This window comes from Aquila chrysaetos, chromosome 6 (assembly GCF_900496995.4).
Source record: "Aquila chrysaetos chrysaetos chromosome 6, bAquChr1.4, whole genome shotgun sequence".
Taxonomy (NCBI): Eukaryota; Metazoa; Chordata; class Aves; order Accipitriformes; family Accipitridae; genus Aquila; species Aquila chrysaetos.
The window spans coordinates 26,655,538-26,673,089 of NC_044009.1; the positions used below are offsets into that span (position 1 = coordinate 26,655,538).

Consider the following 17,552-nt stretch of genomic DNA (forward strand, 5'->3'; position numbering starts at 1 on the left):
TACTAATTATACTAAATGAAAAGCAGAGGGTAATTTACCACAATACTTGGAGTGAGTCAGTGGTAAAGAAAGAAATATTTCTGTACTTGGCATTTGATTTAAATTCCTATAAATAATAGCTACAATGGTGACAGCTTATTCTCAGACAGAAGACATAAAGGAGGAAAGAAAACAAATATTGCTGTTTCCTGAGGAATATCCATTCTTAATAGTCTAACTATACTATCTGCAATGCTGGCAAAAAAGTTTTAGTCTTACCAAGATCCTCGGGACTCTTGGGATTCTTTCTCAGTTCTCTGTACTGACCAAGTAACTATGATTCCTTAGGTACCTCTTCAGGCTCTGTTTTTTCATTTGATTAAGCATGATTGGCTGATATGAAATTATTTTCTACTCAGGTTATAAGCCACATTAGAGATATGGCTAAACCTATACTACCCTGTTCGGTCAGTTTCAAATTTTTGTTTCACTTCAGTTTATGTCTGCTGTAGCTCAGCCCACAGCAGCTGTGTGCTAGTAGTGAAACTTGGGAGTGGAAAATCCCTTAAGAAAAGATAAAAGTGACCAGCAGCCAGCTGGCTCAGGCCAGATCGTCCGGAGTCCTCCGTAAGTATCCCTGAGACCTCTTACCACCCTGCTATGTCATTCCACATGACCAGAACACATCAAACTTGGCAAAAGGAACACATGGTGAGCTGCAAAGCTGTCTTCTCATTTTCTGAGGACTTCTTTATGCATCATATCAGGTTTCCCCCTTCACGTGGGTGAGCAGCAGTGGTATGCCTGGCACTTCAAAGATGACACTGCACTCTCCAGTGTGCAGTCACAGAGTGGGAGACAGTCACTGACATGCCTGCTCTGCAGTGCAGGGAGGGGAAGCTGGGAGGGCTTGCTTTGCTCATCCGTTGGGTCACTGCCACAAGGTAGAATCAGATAGGTTTATGGCACAAGGCAGGCACCAAATACTGAGACACTGACAGCACAGCATTAGGGACAGAAATAAAACTGTGGTGGTCCTAAGCCACCATGGGCATATCATACTGGCTATTTCTTTCCCAGGAAGACATCAGACCTTTCTGTGGCTAGGAAAAAGCATGTGAAACCGCTGCCTATGCACTGAACAGCCACCTAGCTCAGCTTCACATGCAAGTCTTCTGCATTAACATGAAATTCTGGCCACTTTTTACACTTGCGTTTCATGTGTGCCCCGAGGCACAAACACATTAGATCTGCAGAAGTTGTCCACAGTCCCTTGACTCTCTAAACCCTTTTTCTGCCATTTCGTCTGCCTAGCAGCTCTGACATGATCTTCTTCACCAGGATTTCAGGGAAGGAATAGGCAACCTCTAACCATGATGGCCAGGGAATTTATTCCACCCCACCAGCCCAGCCCAGTAGCTGCAGCAGAACATGAGCTAAGGAGCTGCTCCTCACACTTCTTGCAGCATGCAGTGTTTGAGTGGATATCACGCTCTCTCTCATTGTGATCCTTGCTGCAGCTGGCATCATGATTGCTCAGCATGTTTGATGTAGTTGCTGGGGAGCTTATGGGTAAATTCCTTTAATGGTATTTAAGGATGTTTGTTAGCCTGAATTTATTTGCTGCTGAATATGGTGTGCACAAAGCTGGCATAAGTCAGAAGAGCACTCATCTACAGTGTAGATGTAACTGTTTTAGATCACCCAGGTCAGCAAATTCCCACCTGCACTGGGTCACTCTTTCCACAGGAAGTGTATGTGACTGCTGCAGGATCTGAAGACCTGCACATTTAAAGATGTCCAGTCCTTGTTAGCACTACCCTGCACTCTCAGAAATGTCTTGATTCCTTTGTGGATGCTCCAAAACCTCTTACTTTCCCATCCAAACCAGCAACAGTTTATCAAATTGACAGTGTGAAAGAGTAGATTTACATCTTTGCATTAGTCCTGGCAATACTGTGAAAATTAACTCATCTCCTAATATCTGTATTAAGAACCCAAAGAGGAGAATTTGTGTTTACTCCATTTTGACACAGTACTGGTGTGAGCTTTGCATGGTATGAACAAAACCAATTATTGAGAATGTGATGACTTATTTGCCACACACTTTGGCAAAAAGTGAAAACCTTTTGTCTTAACCACTCAATAGGTGTATGATAATTCACATACTACCAGCACGTAGAAAAAGGGCTTTAAGATTTGTGCATGTACAAAAAGCATTGGTTTTCACTGCATGTAACATTTTGAAACAGACTTTGCTTAATGTGTACTCACAGGACATTTTGTTTTCAGCCAAGTACTAAGACAAAACAAACCAACTCTTGTATCAGGACTTTTATCAAAAGTTGCTTTGGCTCTCATGGTCTTTATTATTTTATAACTGTATCTCATTGTTGCCTTCTTAGAGCAACTTCTTAGGAGTGTTTAGTCTTTTTATAATTAGATAAAAAAATAGAAAGTAAATTGAAGTGGAGCAGTGTTTCCTAGAAGCAAGTTGCACAGAAATCAGTGCGGTGGGATTGCTATCTTATGCAGTTGAAACATGACAACATGTTGGTTTTTTTCTTCCCCTCCACTGCACCACTCAGAGTGTGTTCTGTTATATTTTCATTACCAGGTACATAAACTGCCACGAAATGTCAAAGTCTATACTCCTTTAAGGCTGGATTTTGTTTGCTTACCTTGATGAGAATTTATTCTTGTAGGAATTTATCTGGAATTTATTTCATCATGAGAGGGAACATGTTACTTTGTTTTCCAAGGAAATATGTTATGGGCACCAACTGGCTGCCTAGAGATATTTTACAATCCTCTCACTAATTTTTTCTGAGAGAAAGCTTGCTTTATTCTCCAGGCCATAGTGGTTGCTTCATAATTTATTTTTGTAGGAAATAAGGTGTTTGAGACCTTCCTACTTGTATGGTTGTGGTATAACGTTTCAGTTGTGTGACTTGGTGACTTTTTGGGCCACTTAAGCTCGGTTATGGTCACAGAGGGATCAAAGTGACGCAGTGCCCTGGGACAGAAGAGGCAGATTCCAACTGGGGAGCTCTTGGGTTTGCATGGCAGCTGTGGCAGACATATGGAAAATCTGCTGATGTGCTGCAAAGTGACTTGTATTTGTAAACTGTTTGCTGGGTCATCTGTCTGCTTCAGTCTGCAAACACAGGAGTTGCACAGGGAAAACAAACCCAGCAACATCTCAGTGAAACACCTCTCACTGCAACATAGAAGGGGGTTTCATCTTCCTGTGACTCAACTTTCACAGATATTGATAGGAGTGACTGTTAGTGACTGACAGTGGTATCACTCCTATTGCGGGAAAACTGAGACCTGTCTCAGATGTGTGCCAAACCATATGTGTCTTAGGGTGAACTAATGAAGGATTTAACTGTACTTCATCCAAAAGGGCCACACATGGGTACTGGGTTCTCCCCATCCTGCTGTCTGTCTGCCGGGCTCCCACAGGCAGAGTTCACCCCTACAGACTACGTGTGTGTTTTCCAGTCTTCAAACAAATTAACAGGAAGAAGCAAATTATTGCTGAAGACCTTGGTCTGCTTTTTCTCCACCATGTCTCCCTTGCAAGCAGAAGACAGTTCTGACTCAAAACTACTGGCTTTGCTGGATGTGAAACAAGGCCAGGCAGCCTGTGCCCTGTGGACTGCTGCTGCCCTGTACAACATGCTTCACCTTTGGTGTTGTTTGTGGCTTATCAGTAAGACGGCTCCTGCTAGCAAGGAGATCCCAAGCCAGAGAGGAGTTGTCCCCACCTTGCTGCACACTCTCCAGCCCTGCCCCAGGGCCTGAAAGGCTGTGATCTCCTCCCCAAACTGGAGGTGTTCCCTGGTGTGAAACTGAGAGAGAAACAGACTTGCACTGGTATAAAATGTAGGGGAGGTTTGGATGCCAATCGCCTTTCCTCCTGCTCCTTGGTGCTCTGCCAGCAGAGGCTAGCAGTGTCCACTTGGAGGGATTTAATCCTTTGGGGGCCCTGAGGAGTCCCCACGGCTGGGACTCATGCTTAGTGCTCGTGAGCCCATACGCATGCTGCTTCCAATGGCACTGGGAGCATCCCAAGTGCATGGCCACTGCGAGCCCTTGCATGCTCTGGGCAGCTCACTGGGTACTCTGAGAGTGGGCAGTGGGAGATGTACAGCATGCTGGCAGCACCAAAAGAACCCTCAAAGGTGCCTGTGTGGATTTAGTCCTTGAGGATTTGGTCTGAATGTCATAATGTGAGTGCTCAAAGTCCTAATACATAACAGTCACTCATGACCACTGTGCTGGGCTCAGCAGGGAAGCTCTCTGATACAGCACAAGCCAGTGACTGATTCCACTTTTAATCACACCTTACATATAAAATATAAAACAAATTAAAAAATGAAATGAAATATATGTATATACATATACATATAAGCAGACAGACATACATATGTCTATATATATGTATTTATATACCTATAATGTACATACTTCTAATTATACATAATCTATCTACTTATAATTATACATAATGTATCTACTTAGGGAAGTTACTGTAGAAAGCCATTCTATGGGAAACAGCCTGGCATTTTTCACCATATCGTTCAGAGGTAAATGCATAGGAGCTCTCTCTCCACAGTAACTCTCTTGCAGTAAAAATAGTTTCAAGAAAAAAAGTCCTGAAGAAAAAGGACTTCAACATCCCTTAACAGACACAAAAGCCTTTTAGCAGCTTGCTAGCAGTTGTGCATATTGACAGAAGAGTTTGATGCCGCACAAGAGGTCACACAAGATTTCTGATAATGACATTACACTGATGAAACGGGGCTTAAGATGCTCTTTGTGGTACTGTTGTTCAGGGGACTAGAAATGCACATCCTAGGCCACATGGCACATGTGTATTAAGATGAAAGGGTGAAGCATCCAGAGGAAAGAACACAGAGCTGTTGTCATTTAACCTGATTATAAATCAGGGGCATGGAAATTCTTTAGCCTGCTTCTCTTAAAGTAGCTACAAATACTGAAGGCTGGATTATGCTTCCCGCTCTCTACTCCCTTCACCATGCAGGAGGTGGGGTCTGGGGGCTCGCTTTTTGCACAGCCCACGTGAGGGTTGTCCCCAGCATCTCCCCCCTGCTTGTGAGAGCACAGAGGCTGCGGGTGAATTACCCATTTGCACCAGTGGTGTGAAAAATAGGGGCAGAACGAAAGGGATGATAAGGTAGTTAGGAAGGAGGACGTTAACACCCCATCAGGCTTTCCAACAGTTGTCTCTACCCAGCCCAACCAGACGAATCAAGTAATCTCTGGAGTTAAAAACAGCCAGTTATCCCATGAGCTGTCAGCCTCATTTGAATGTTCTATACTACCTACATTTAAGTGCAAACTATAGTATATCTCATTAAGTTAAAAGTGTTGTTTTAATATTAGCATATGGGTTGGGTTGGAGGGGAATTTTTAGGATTTTTGGCAGGGGGGATTGTTTGGAGGTTTTTACTTTTAAAACTTGTTTGGGGGAAAAAATTGGCCCTGAAACCAAAATTTTCAGTTTTGGAAATATTCAAGTAAACCATGTAAATGCCATCACAGGAGAAGCCTTGTGGACTTAAAGCTAAGTGTATGCAAAAGTCTGTCCGGCTACTACATTAAATCTTTCTCTTAAACCTGTCCAACTAGCAAGACTTCACAGTGAAAATCTTCTGTAACAATAAACCTTAAGAAGATTTCCCCCTGCCTTTTTTCTTCCCCTAGCTGTAGCAAACGCTTTGTGCTATTTATTCTAGGGAGGCTCCTTCCATCCTCTCCACAGCAGGAACCTTAAGTCACACGTTTCTAGGTGGAACTCTTGGAGTCACCTGTCCAATGACTCAGGAATAGATCTCAGCACAAGTCTTTGTAGGACCTTTTTTTTTTCTATTGTGATTTCTGGAAACAATTTTTTCCTGGGAAAGCATTGGTGTGAATACATATCCCATTTAAGAACTTTTCAAAAGAGCTTCAGAGTGCTCAGGTACCATTTCACCATTTTTTAAACATCTAAAGTTTTCATTTTAAAATTAAATTTTTGAAGTAATTTAATCCCACCCTCCCTCCATTCCCACTCCAGTTGTTCAGATTTGACTGTTGATTCAAATGCTGAATATCTTCCACTAGGTAAAATGCCATCTAATCTGTCCAATGCTATTTACAAACTAAAATTCAGGCATGGAAACTTGGCTTCCAAAAAGATCAGCTTTTCAGAACATGGCAATGGTTTGCATAGGTAATATACACACTATTACATACAATAAAATAAAGATAATACAATACAAAGATAATGCTTGTTCTTACATATTACAGGTCTTAGATTTATCTTTTTTGACTTTTATGAGCACTCTCAGGCTGAAGTTCCTGTAGTAAAAGATGCACACAAAAATCTCTGTGTAAAATGTGAAATTCTAAAACAGGCAGAAAGTTGAAACCGAACAATACATATATAACTTGATCTCGAATTCATAAAGATTTGAGGAGCTGTAAAGGTCAGATATAAAACCTGATGTTCCATGACATATCACAGGTTCAGAGTTTACAGCCGTGGCCCTGGCAGCACTTTTTGTTAATCCCACTCCAACTTTATCAATAATTCTGTCTGAACTACATGTACAAGCACAACATTCTTTGAAGTCTGAAAACAAAATTCAGCCAAATTGTCTCTGGGCAAATTTCTGTCATCACAAAGCCCTGGGGAACTGATTTAAAGTCAATAGGAGCTTTTAATGAACAAGAGAATTGTAGTGGCAGGGGGCACGCAGGAGCAGTCTGCGCTACCTTTGTTCCTCATTGCACGTTACACAATACTGGGTTTGTGCAGCAGGCAGGAAGGAAAAGAAACGGCTTACAAAGAACACCCATCAAAATGAGGGTTGGCAAAAAAGGATGAAGTGAGAAAACTACTTGTCCAACTCTTGTTGTGGATAGGGCTATAACACAAGAGCAGACATGCTGGGTTAGACCAGCATCCATTTTGCCTGTTACACTCTTTAACGTTAACCATTAGTGGATGCTAATGTAAGTATATGAAAGAGGCACGTACTGAAGGCGGCTTCACAGAGGTGAAGTGAGAATGAGCAAAACAGTCCACCAACTTAATTGCTAAATATACTGAGCAGAATATTGGAAATGCTGCTGGCATATTCAGGCAGGATGAATAGTAATTATGCCTTTGCTTTCTCCGAGCTTTTGTTTGTGTTTCTTTTCTATCACAACTGAAACTGAGCTAACCATGCTGCTGCAGACTGGGAGGATATTGTGTCCACAATAGAAGTTGTGATGGTGATATAATAGCCTAGAACAACTCATGCAATGACATAAGCACATCATATGCTGTATATGGCAAAGAGACAACTTCATCTATCACACAATTGCAATACCTCTAGGGTAGAAGAGGGGAGCCATTTAAAGGGACATAACACTACCCAGTGACTGAGGACAAAAAGCAAAGATTATCTATCAAAATGAAATTATGCAGGAGCTGTTAAGTGTAAAATGGTTTATAGTTTCATTCTGCTTCCACTAAAACCAGTTTGACTATTTCAACATGAGTAGAATTAAGCCTGCTATAATTTCTCAATGGAAGGTTGATTAAGGTATGACAGCTAATATCCTGATGATAATAAAGAGCTCTGCAGGAGCAGTAGAGACTACAAGCTGTCAAGATCTTGGAATGGAAAGTTCTACTTACCAGCCCTTGCTGAGACCAGCCATGGGGTGCAAGTCCCGTATGCTGGATCACCACAACCTGCTCTGTGTTAGGTTTCTTGGGAGTTTGTGCATCCAAGTACTGATTAGGCCTGACCTTTCCTGACATCTGAAATCAATCAAGAATGCAATTAAATGGTACTAGAGTATCTATAAGGCAACCATTTGAGCATGTAAATGTGTAGAAATCTGACATGTCTCAGGAAAAAGAATTACTCCTTGACAGCTGGTCACTGAAAATGTCAAGTTTTAAAGCTATTATTTGTTAGATGTACTTACAGAATGACAAATAAGCTCAGAATTACAGCTGAAAATTCTGTGATGAAGCATTGATGAAAAAGATACTTTTTCCTCCAAAGATGTTAAGTCATTGAAACTAAAACTTCTGCTAGACAGGGCCATTTTCCATGGATTAGACAGAGCATGCATTTGTCCAGAACAATCCAAACTCAAGTCTCAAACTGAATCCAAAAAGGATTTCAACTTGGCATTTTCCCACAGATATGTATGCAACAACCACTTGCTTGCTTCTTATATCTTACTGAGCAAGTAAGTCTTAGGCCGTTTCATTCAAATAATTATTCACCACTCCGGGGTGAAAATTTTTGGAGATATCTGTCAACCAATACCACTTTTCAAGTTTTTCCTTAAAATCTTCCTTTTTTGCAAAGACTATCAAAAATTTGAGAGCAGGCAGCCAGCTAGTTTCCTGTGCCCCTGGGCTGGCACACTGGTCAATGCTGTTTTGCTGTTTTCCTATAAGTCTGTTAGTTTGAATTGTCTTGTATATAAACAGAGATATCCAGCTCCTTAGGGACAGAGAGATTTTTTGCTAGATGTTTGCATATAGAGATGTTCCTGGCCCACACTGCCATGCAAACAAACTAGCAGGAAAACCATATTTGATTATGTACAGCTCACTTCCATTTTAAGCAGTTGCACCGCCTTAAAGCAAATCAACGTTTGTTCTGTCCACATTACTGGTCTTCAGTGTTTCATTTAGGACACAACACAGCTGAGGTGTTGATGTGTATCAACAGAACAGACCACAGTTTCTTATCATCGCAATAGTGTTCTTTTATGCTACTCCTTAAGGTAACCAAGGCCTGCCAGAGAGGTCTTAAATGCTGCATCTCAAAAGAGATCCTACTGAGGGAAAGGTGACAAATTAAATAGCCATTTCTACTGCTTTAATGAGAAGTCCCTGACTCCATTTCTTTCTCTTCATTGAAGCAAGAACTTGCAAGATTCATGTTTGCTATATGTTTCTGGCAGGGGAAAAGAGGAATACTCTTAATACAGTTGTCCTATGTCCTAGTTGCCAGTTCTATGAAAAGAGCACTTTCCTGAAGCTGTTGGTTAAATATCCAAGAGTGCCACCTGAAAAATCAATAGCTAAGAAAACAGCTCTGACATACTGCCAAGCTTGCAAACAAAAAAACCTACCAGGAGCCTGCTTTCCTAACACTTCCAGCTCACTTCTGAGACCAAAAGCTGCAGAATATATGTTGGCTTTTGGCTGCCTTTCTGAACCCAATAATAATGATTAATAGCTTGGGTAGTTTGGTCCGGAGTTTCAGTGTGCCTGCAAGTTAATACTAGGTGTGTACCCAGTTACATAAATTCTTCAGTACCTTGCTTTGTATGTATGCTTCAAGAGTCTTTTTTTTCTTACATTATCTTCTAAAACTTCAAGCCATCAAGTTTCAGACCTGGCTGAAACCAGGCTATAGTAGTACAGCTATAACAGGTTATACTACTTACAGAAACATTTTATCTAATGCAGCCCTTTTCTCATTTTCACAACAGCCTAATTTTTTTCAGTTATTTGGAGTGCCAAACACCCAGCCAGAACACATTTCTACTCATGTGGTATTCCTCAACTGTTAATTCCACTATATCTTTGCCTATTCACAACTCATTATATAAGATTAGTAACCTAAGTCACATGGCACCGTTCCTACTCTTTGACTGGATGATGGTGAGTGCCCTACTGGGGCACCAATACCTTATTTGCAAATAAAATAAGTTGTCACTTAGTGAAAAGCCAAACATTTGTGTGGGCAGATGTCCATTAGCACAAATGTTCATGGATTAATCACCAAAAGGGGTGTGAACACTTTTGAATAGAAAAGCAATTTAGAATTCATGCAAACATTGTGAATAATTTCCCTAGGTTTCCTTTAGCTTGGAGAAGGCCTAGTGTTTTGATGTGGGACTCGCTGATTATTTCAGTGCAAAACAGAGTACTCGAACTGAAATATGAATTCAAGTTTCACTGAGACATTGACAAGTAAATTTGCTTCACTGTACTTGCAGGTTGTACTTTCTATTGTATTGATTGTAGAAAGAAAGCATTTTACACAGCACAGCCATGCACTGTACAAAACTGTTGCAGCTCAGTGCAGAAATCAAGGACTGTTCTGGGACTCCTTAAATTGATCAAACAACTCGTTTTCAAATCAACATGTTCCTTTAAATACTGTATATTTTAGTGGTATATTCTCATTACTTATTATCTGCAGATGGGTGTATTCTCCATGGTGCTTTATAAGGTCATCACCATTTTCAGTTACTCCTAGCATGCTTATCAAGCATACGTTGCCTCAAAGATATCATCTGTATATCATTAAATGCAGATTTGTAACAGAAGCTGAGACAGCTACCTGTGATTTATAGACTAAAGAAAAGGTTTCTTAAACATGCAGCCTTGTGGAAACAGGGCTGTCACACTTGCAAGACAAAAAATGTTACAAGGACCCTGCAAGTTAAAACTGTTGTATTAGTTGTTCATTGCTAATTAGGTAGCTTGTTACAGGTGGTACTCTCCCTACTGCAGCCAGAGCGACTTAGAAAGATAAAGTTTATTGTACATAATTTTAACAAAAGCAGATAAGCAAAAAAGCTGCTGGACTGATTGTGAACATCAGAAAAGGAGCTTTGGAAAAACTTAGATTTGTATGAGAGTCTGTGAACTGCAGAAAACCATTTACTTGGCTCCTGACACTAGTATTTTGAAAGGCAGTTTGCAAGTATTACGTGCTTGATCTTTTGAATAGCAAAGATTTACTTAGAACTAAAGGTACAGAATTAGATGCCTAGCGCTGGAGATGTGCTTTTAAAGAAAAAATACTGCAGTTACATTTTAAGCACATATCTTACTATAATAACATATCCATTAGTTATAAACGTTATTAACACCAACTGCTGTTCAAGCACAGCTGTTTACAGTGATAACATATGACTTGACCTTTACAACAATTCCATGTAACTTAATGAAAACCTAGTGCTATGAACACAAAATATAAATGAGAAAAGGGAGCATGAGGTCTGACAAATACTAGGAACGTCCTTTTTAAACATATTACTTTCTCTTTCCCTCTTCCCCTCTCTTCTTTTTGTCTTTTCTTGCATGTTTTTAATAATTCAAGAAAGAGCAGAAGAATTTTTATAAAATCTCTGAAGTCTTGTGTTATGTGCATGTCTTTCCCTTGCCCATGGGTATGTATCATCAGCATGAATTTACTTAAAATTTCTCAGCGATAAAGCACCATTATAACCTGGCTGTACAATTTCCTATGACGATAATTTCTATTGCAGTGAATAGATTCTGGTCCTTTCTTAGGAATAAAATGACACCTGCCAAATCATAGGTGGGAAACCACTAGTGAGAAAAACTGACAGCCTAACACACACTTCTTGAATCGCGTAGCTGAGGTGACTATCCTGGACCATGATCAGACTCTAGGGGTAACTGCTTGTTGGAGAAAACACAGGGAACAGCTATGTGACAAAAACCTTTGTCACTGATTAAAAACAAAGAAACAAACAACCTCTGCACCCCCTGAAGGTGCAGTTCATGGATAGAAATGAATGAGAGAGAGTGAGATAAAGCATACCAGAGTTGCCTTGTGAGATACAACCCTGACAGCTGGCCAAAAACACATTCAAGAAGAAATTAGGTTGCAGGATGTGACAGACAACCCCATCTTCCATCCTCTTGTTACTTTTAGTATAATGGTTTTGTTTCTTACTAGTGAAGCCCATTTGTGATAAGATATACCCAGCAGTTATCATTCCCCCTGTGTCCACCCCTCCTCCCCCCCCCGCCCCCAAATCCCACTGTCAGCAAAGAAATAACCATGACCTTCTTCACATATGATCTTCTCCTGTGAGATCCTTATACCTGGTAGTAAAAGGGCTAAAGGAAGAAAAATAATGCGCTCTCAGGAAATAAAAAATACAAAACTATCTTGGGCTTGGATAAAACAACTTTCTATTGCTACACACGGCAATGAGAACATGAAAAAAGTTAGATTATCACATATGGCTGTCAGATTTTATTTAAACACTGACCTGCACAGGAATGAGGGATGGGAGAGAATAGAAGGTAAACCAGCTTAAATAATTATAGCCTTTTCAAGCCTTACTGAATTGGAATATCACACGCTAGTTTATCTAATTAGCTAGTCAGATTCATTTTAGTAACCTAACAGAAAGAGGTGCAGCTTTCTCTTTCTTTCCATAGCAGCTCGCTTATCTGATACTAGCAAAACTGTGAGTTTCTGGGTTATCAACTGCCAGGTAAAAGCAGTGCAGCAGTGCTGTGCTGCCTACAGAAAGTGCTGGGGATATTTTTCCCTCCTGAGGATGGGGATCAGTGTGCTTCTCCGAGCCACACTCTGCGAACCAACAGCTGCAGCGTATCATGAAGGGCTGCAGTGCGCTCGCAGCCAGCCAGGTCCTGTAGGCAGTGTGTACCTCCAAGGGTCCCCAGCGTGAGCCAGCTGGAACCAGTTGTTACGTTAAGATGGGAGCTTGTGCTTAGCAATGCTGTTCAGTTAGGGCACAGGCGCTGAATGAAACACAATCTGACTCTGAACGATTACTGAAAACACATGGTACTGGGAGTAAAATGAGCTAAGGAAATATTCTGAGTGGAAAATCAGAGGAGATAAAAGCAGATAAAATGCCATAGTTGAAACTGTTGAGAAATGTTGAGGACAACTGGGGACGGTTTAAACCATCCTGCATGCTGAATCTGCTTGCAATGAATAGGGTCTCTGTAACTTTGTATCTGATAAAAACTGCTTTTGAAGCACTTTATTTTTTGCAATAGGTTTCAGGCCACAAATAAGAAGGGTTACAAAGAATTTTTGAGTGTGAAATTGTCCTCATTTAGTTACATGAATGAGGAGTATGAGAATGTAATTTTGCAAAATTATCTGGTGGATTTGGGAAGAAAATTTTAACATATTTCCAGCATCTCATGATGTTAAAAAGCAGCTCCTTTTACTAGATGCAATTAAAGGGCAGAATGATATTGTTCACAGGCAGTTCCTTCCCTCTTCCTAATTTTAAGATAACTATTTGCATTTACTAAGTCTTCTTCTAACCACAGAAGAGCAGGAGACATTAGGGTTGCAGATGGCTGGGAAGAAGGCTTTGCCGTGCTCCTGTGATATATACATTTCATTCTATCCAGCTTGTGCTCTCTTTGAAAGAGTGAACTGCACAGAGAAGTAGTATGCAAAAGAATTGGTTGTAGGTCTTCACAGAGCTACATAGAACACTACATAAATGGGTTAATCTGCCAGCTGGAGTCTTTTGAGAGGAAATTATTCTAGAGACTCATGAGTGAGCTTTCATCTTGCGAATCAGGAGACAAAATATTGATCCCTTCTGTATCCATGGGGGAAGATTTCCCCCTAGAAGCTGTGCAGGGAATAACGAGAGGAGTCTGGCATTAGCTGTGAGGGATGCTGTGTGCACACCCAGCCGCAGCCCAAAGTCTGAAAGGAAACTCTATCCTTAAAATCCAAGCTGGCCTGTGCATTGCTCTGACCTGTCATTTGATAAAGGTTTGGGATTTTGAGAAGTGTCTATTAAGTATTTGTCTGGAGTGATATTCCAGTAGTGAAAATGGTTTACTGTATGATTTATCTTTTTTGATATTTTAGTGTTGCTATATTTCTTCTCCTAAAGAAGCTGTTTACAGGGTTTTTTAATTTACTAAAAACTGTAACACTTCATAAGTTCTTCCATTCAGGTCTATAACTGTGTACATAATGGATTATTGCCTAATGCAAGTAACATGTCACAAATAAATCCTTTAGTAGAGATGGATGCGTAAAAAGCCAGGGTAGCAGTTCACTATTTCAGCTCTGGTACTGGGTTCTGCAGTAAGACTGACTGTAGCACAACAGCCAAATTTTGAAAACCCTTCAGATGCCTAATTGCTCTAATACTACTGAGATTTAGGTGTCTAACTACCTTTATAGAGCTGACTCTACACAGTTGGGCTTTTTCCACAGCACAGAAATTCTTGACTCAGTTAGCATTTCTCAAGTTGCATGAAAAATAGTAGTTGCTTTCCTAAAGAGATACTACCCCTGTCAGGCTCTGAGAATGTGGAGGCAGGAAGTATATTAAATATTTCATTCAGTGTGCTCTTCTGGGGGAAAAGAAAAAAAAAAGTAGTTCTCAGGATCTTTTGTGCAAGAAGATGGTGGTTAAGGTTACACTCCCACAGTTTATAGGAAACTAGTGGGTGTAAATCATACATTGTTTCCTGGCTTACTGCCACAGTCAGACAGGTGGTTCTTTGCAGCCCTAAAACACATGAGGAAATTGGCTTACAATGCTAAGTATAGCTCATAGCTTCATTAACATTCCTTTACAGAAACTGCTAGGTAAGGACCTGCATAAAACTTTAAGATTTTTTTTTTTTTTTTTTTTTTTTGGTGTTTGACTTTCTCATGAGGCAGCTGTGAAGTAGTGTTGAAGATTCTTACACTTTTAAATAACACAGAAGATGAGACAATTTAACCTACTTAGATCTTGCAAGGAAAGAAGAGTTCAGAACCCTGATGCATCATGATCTGAAATCTCAGTCTCAAATGATGGATTATTAAAGGGTTAAATGAGTGCTAGCTAAATTTTGCCTCTCCGATATTTCTGGGATTATATTCTGCTCTGTTCATTCTTACTCTCCCAAGGGGAATTATCTGTCCTTCTGCTGCTTCAGCCAAAGATTTTCCCCAAGCTGTTCTCTCACTACAGTAATGGTAGAAGGCATGATTGTGACTTTGTCCAAAATACACCCTCTTGGCTGTGTATTCTCATCCTCAGGCTCTGCTGTGCTGCCCCCTCAAATGGTGTAACAGAGCTTCACTTCCTGGTGTTTTACACTCAGAGGAAAGTATGTGCTGGCAGCTTTTCTAGTAGCCAGCTGAAAATATTAACTGCAGTTTGAAGCTTCTCAATTGTTTCTGCTTAGGTGTATTGCCTTTCAGTTGTTCCTGTAGATTATATATCTGTGCTCTGTATTTACAATAACAAATATACAAGAGTAAAGATTAGAATGTGTGTAATTAGCTGAACACAAATCAAAATTTTTACTGTACTGAAAAGATAACATTGCACTGAGATAGAAAAATATGATCTATTTTTCACAAGTTACAATTCTGATGACTACAAATTTATTATTTACTGGTTAATTTGGTGAGAGAGACAGGTAGTATCATGGTTTGATAGCAATTACACCATTTGAAAGAATACTGAACCTTAGGAAAAGATGAGTTTTGTTCTCTCACACAAATTATTCTTTCGAGTACAAATATTAAATCTAAGTCAATACCAAGGATACCAATACTTAAATACCAATACTTAAATAATGGATTATTATCTTCCCTCCTGGGGAATCAAGAGGGAAAAAAAAAAGTTGTTTCATAAATAACTTGGTTTGCCACTAATAGCAATGATTGTAGGTGGAAGCAAGCTAGCAACTAACTGTGTTCCTTTCTCAAAATGTAACACTTTCTGTTGATATTTGAGTATTTAAGATCTTTAGATTCTGTTATCCATGTACGAGTACATTCACTCAATATTTACACCATAATATATGTCTTCACTCTAGCATATGTTCTTTGCCTGATCAACTGATTCAAACCCTATAACTTGGTCTAGATATTGTACACTTGGATACTTCAGTGTTGCTCAAGTCTGTTCACTAGTTTTTTAGTGCACCAAAGTGGGAAGCAGTGATTATTTAATACTTTTTCTGAGTGTTTGTTGGCAAGGGGTTACTTTTCTGTTCTAAACCTGAAGGACAGTAACAGGAATGATGCCAAGCTAATCAGTTGTAAACTAAGTCTTGATACTTATTATGTGAAAGAATACTGTAAACCTTTATGTGAAGGAAAATGTATTTGTCTAAGAGAGAAAGAGAAACAAATTTTACAGAGAATTAGATTAATACACTTCAGATCTGACTTGCCATTGAGACCTCTTCAAACAGTCATTAATTACACTGGAATCAGAAGTTGAATATTAACCCACAGAACATCAAGCATCAGCACTGGTTGACTGTGTTGCCTTGCCAGAATGCCTGAACTCCTCACATGTGGAAACTACTTCCCAGCTTTAGAGGACAAGACATACTCCTTGTCTGTGCTGCTCTTAATAACTCTTCAGAGACATTGTCAGGATAATCACAACGTAAGGAAAAATACTTCTTCTCATTAAGCTTATGATGCTTACACCTAAAACTCTGAGCAGTGAAAAATACCTAATAAGAAGTATAGCATGAATATTAATAATGAACCAGACCAGAGCTGTTTCAAACCTATCTTTATAATCTTATTTTTTCTGGTGTGTAACTATTTATTTTTTCCATTTATATTTAATATTTTGTAATGTCTCAAGAAGCAATTATTAATTTGCTAACAATCATCTCTTAGCATCACATGGAAACATTGAGACCCACAGAAAGCAGGATCCTGCTCTCATTAAACCCAAGGAGAATTTCCAAGGTGCTATCCATTGCCAGTGGATAGTCCCGTTGATGCCAATGCAGTTGTTACAGTATGAGCATCGCTCATCAAAAAGACACCCCTCCAACTGTTACAAATGTGCAAAGCAAAGCTTGCCTTTCCTTGCCTCACGTATACTTGAAGGAAAAATAACTGATTGACAGCAGATGAAATATAAGCAGTGATGTTCCTTTGGCACAAGTTATTAAATGTCAGGTGAGAGGATCAGCTGGCCTTGGGAGAATTTTTCCTTCTTTTTTTTTTTTTTGTTTTCCTCATTTGCTCTTTACTGCACAGACAACTGTTAGGAAAGGCTTTATTACAGGAGCTTCAGTATCTTCTGTCCTTGCTCTTTTGAGCTGAGTCTCCACTGAGCTCTTCTATGTATGTAGCATATCAGCAGAAGCAATTGTCTGTCAGTCCTGAAGACAAGATAAGAAATGCTTGTGGTGGTGGGATTTATGGTCTACCAGGAAATGGCACAATAGACCATAGAATTCTACCATTGTAAAGAGTTAAATAATGGCTAAAATAACAGGAAAAATATTAAAAGTGTGTTTGTTAATAGAAACTGTGCGAACGAAAACAATTAGTGAATCAGTCCTTTTACATGTGAGGTTCCATAACAATATATATAGAAAAATCTATTCAGAGGTATTGAGAAATTCTCAGGTTTATTAATACCCTGGGAACTTTCAGCATTTTTATTCTTGTCAGCGTTGTGTGAGTCAACACTGATTCTTGCTTACAATATTCTTAGCAAGCTAAAATCTGGCAGGTTTTCATGGTATTTCTGCAACGATAAAGAATCTGTGACTTGATGCAGAATATTTCTGTGATGTTTCTCACAGTCAAAAGGGGACACAGAGAAACTCCCTTTCAGCAAGAAGTCTTTCCCCCAAAATATAGGACCAATTATGTATTTTATTTTGTTGCTCAGAAGATAGCCAAAAAAGAGTAAGTCTTTCTGCTAAGTACTAAACAAAAAGAGCATGAAAATAGTGCCATTTTTAAAGAGCTCACAACCTAAGTAAAAGA

General features: G+C 39.7%; 1 long non-coding RNA gene across 1 annotated transcript in view; it reads right to left on the reverse strand.

Moving 5' to 3' along the window:
* Window positions 1–7,719: 7,719 nt before the first annotated feature.
* The window catches only part of LOC121233368, a 34,132-nt gene continuing 24,299 nt past the window's right edge, over window positions 7,720–17,552 (reverse strand). Inside the window, exon 3 of the long non-coding RNA XR_005932585.1 lies at window positions 7,720–7,810. This is a non-coding gene — a long non-coding RNA (uncharacterized LOC121233368). The remainder of the gene's footprint in view (window positions 7,811–17,552) is intronic.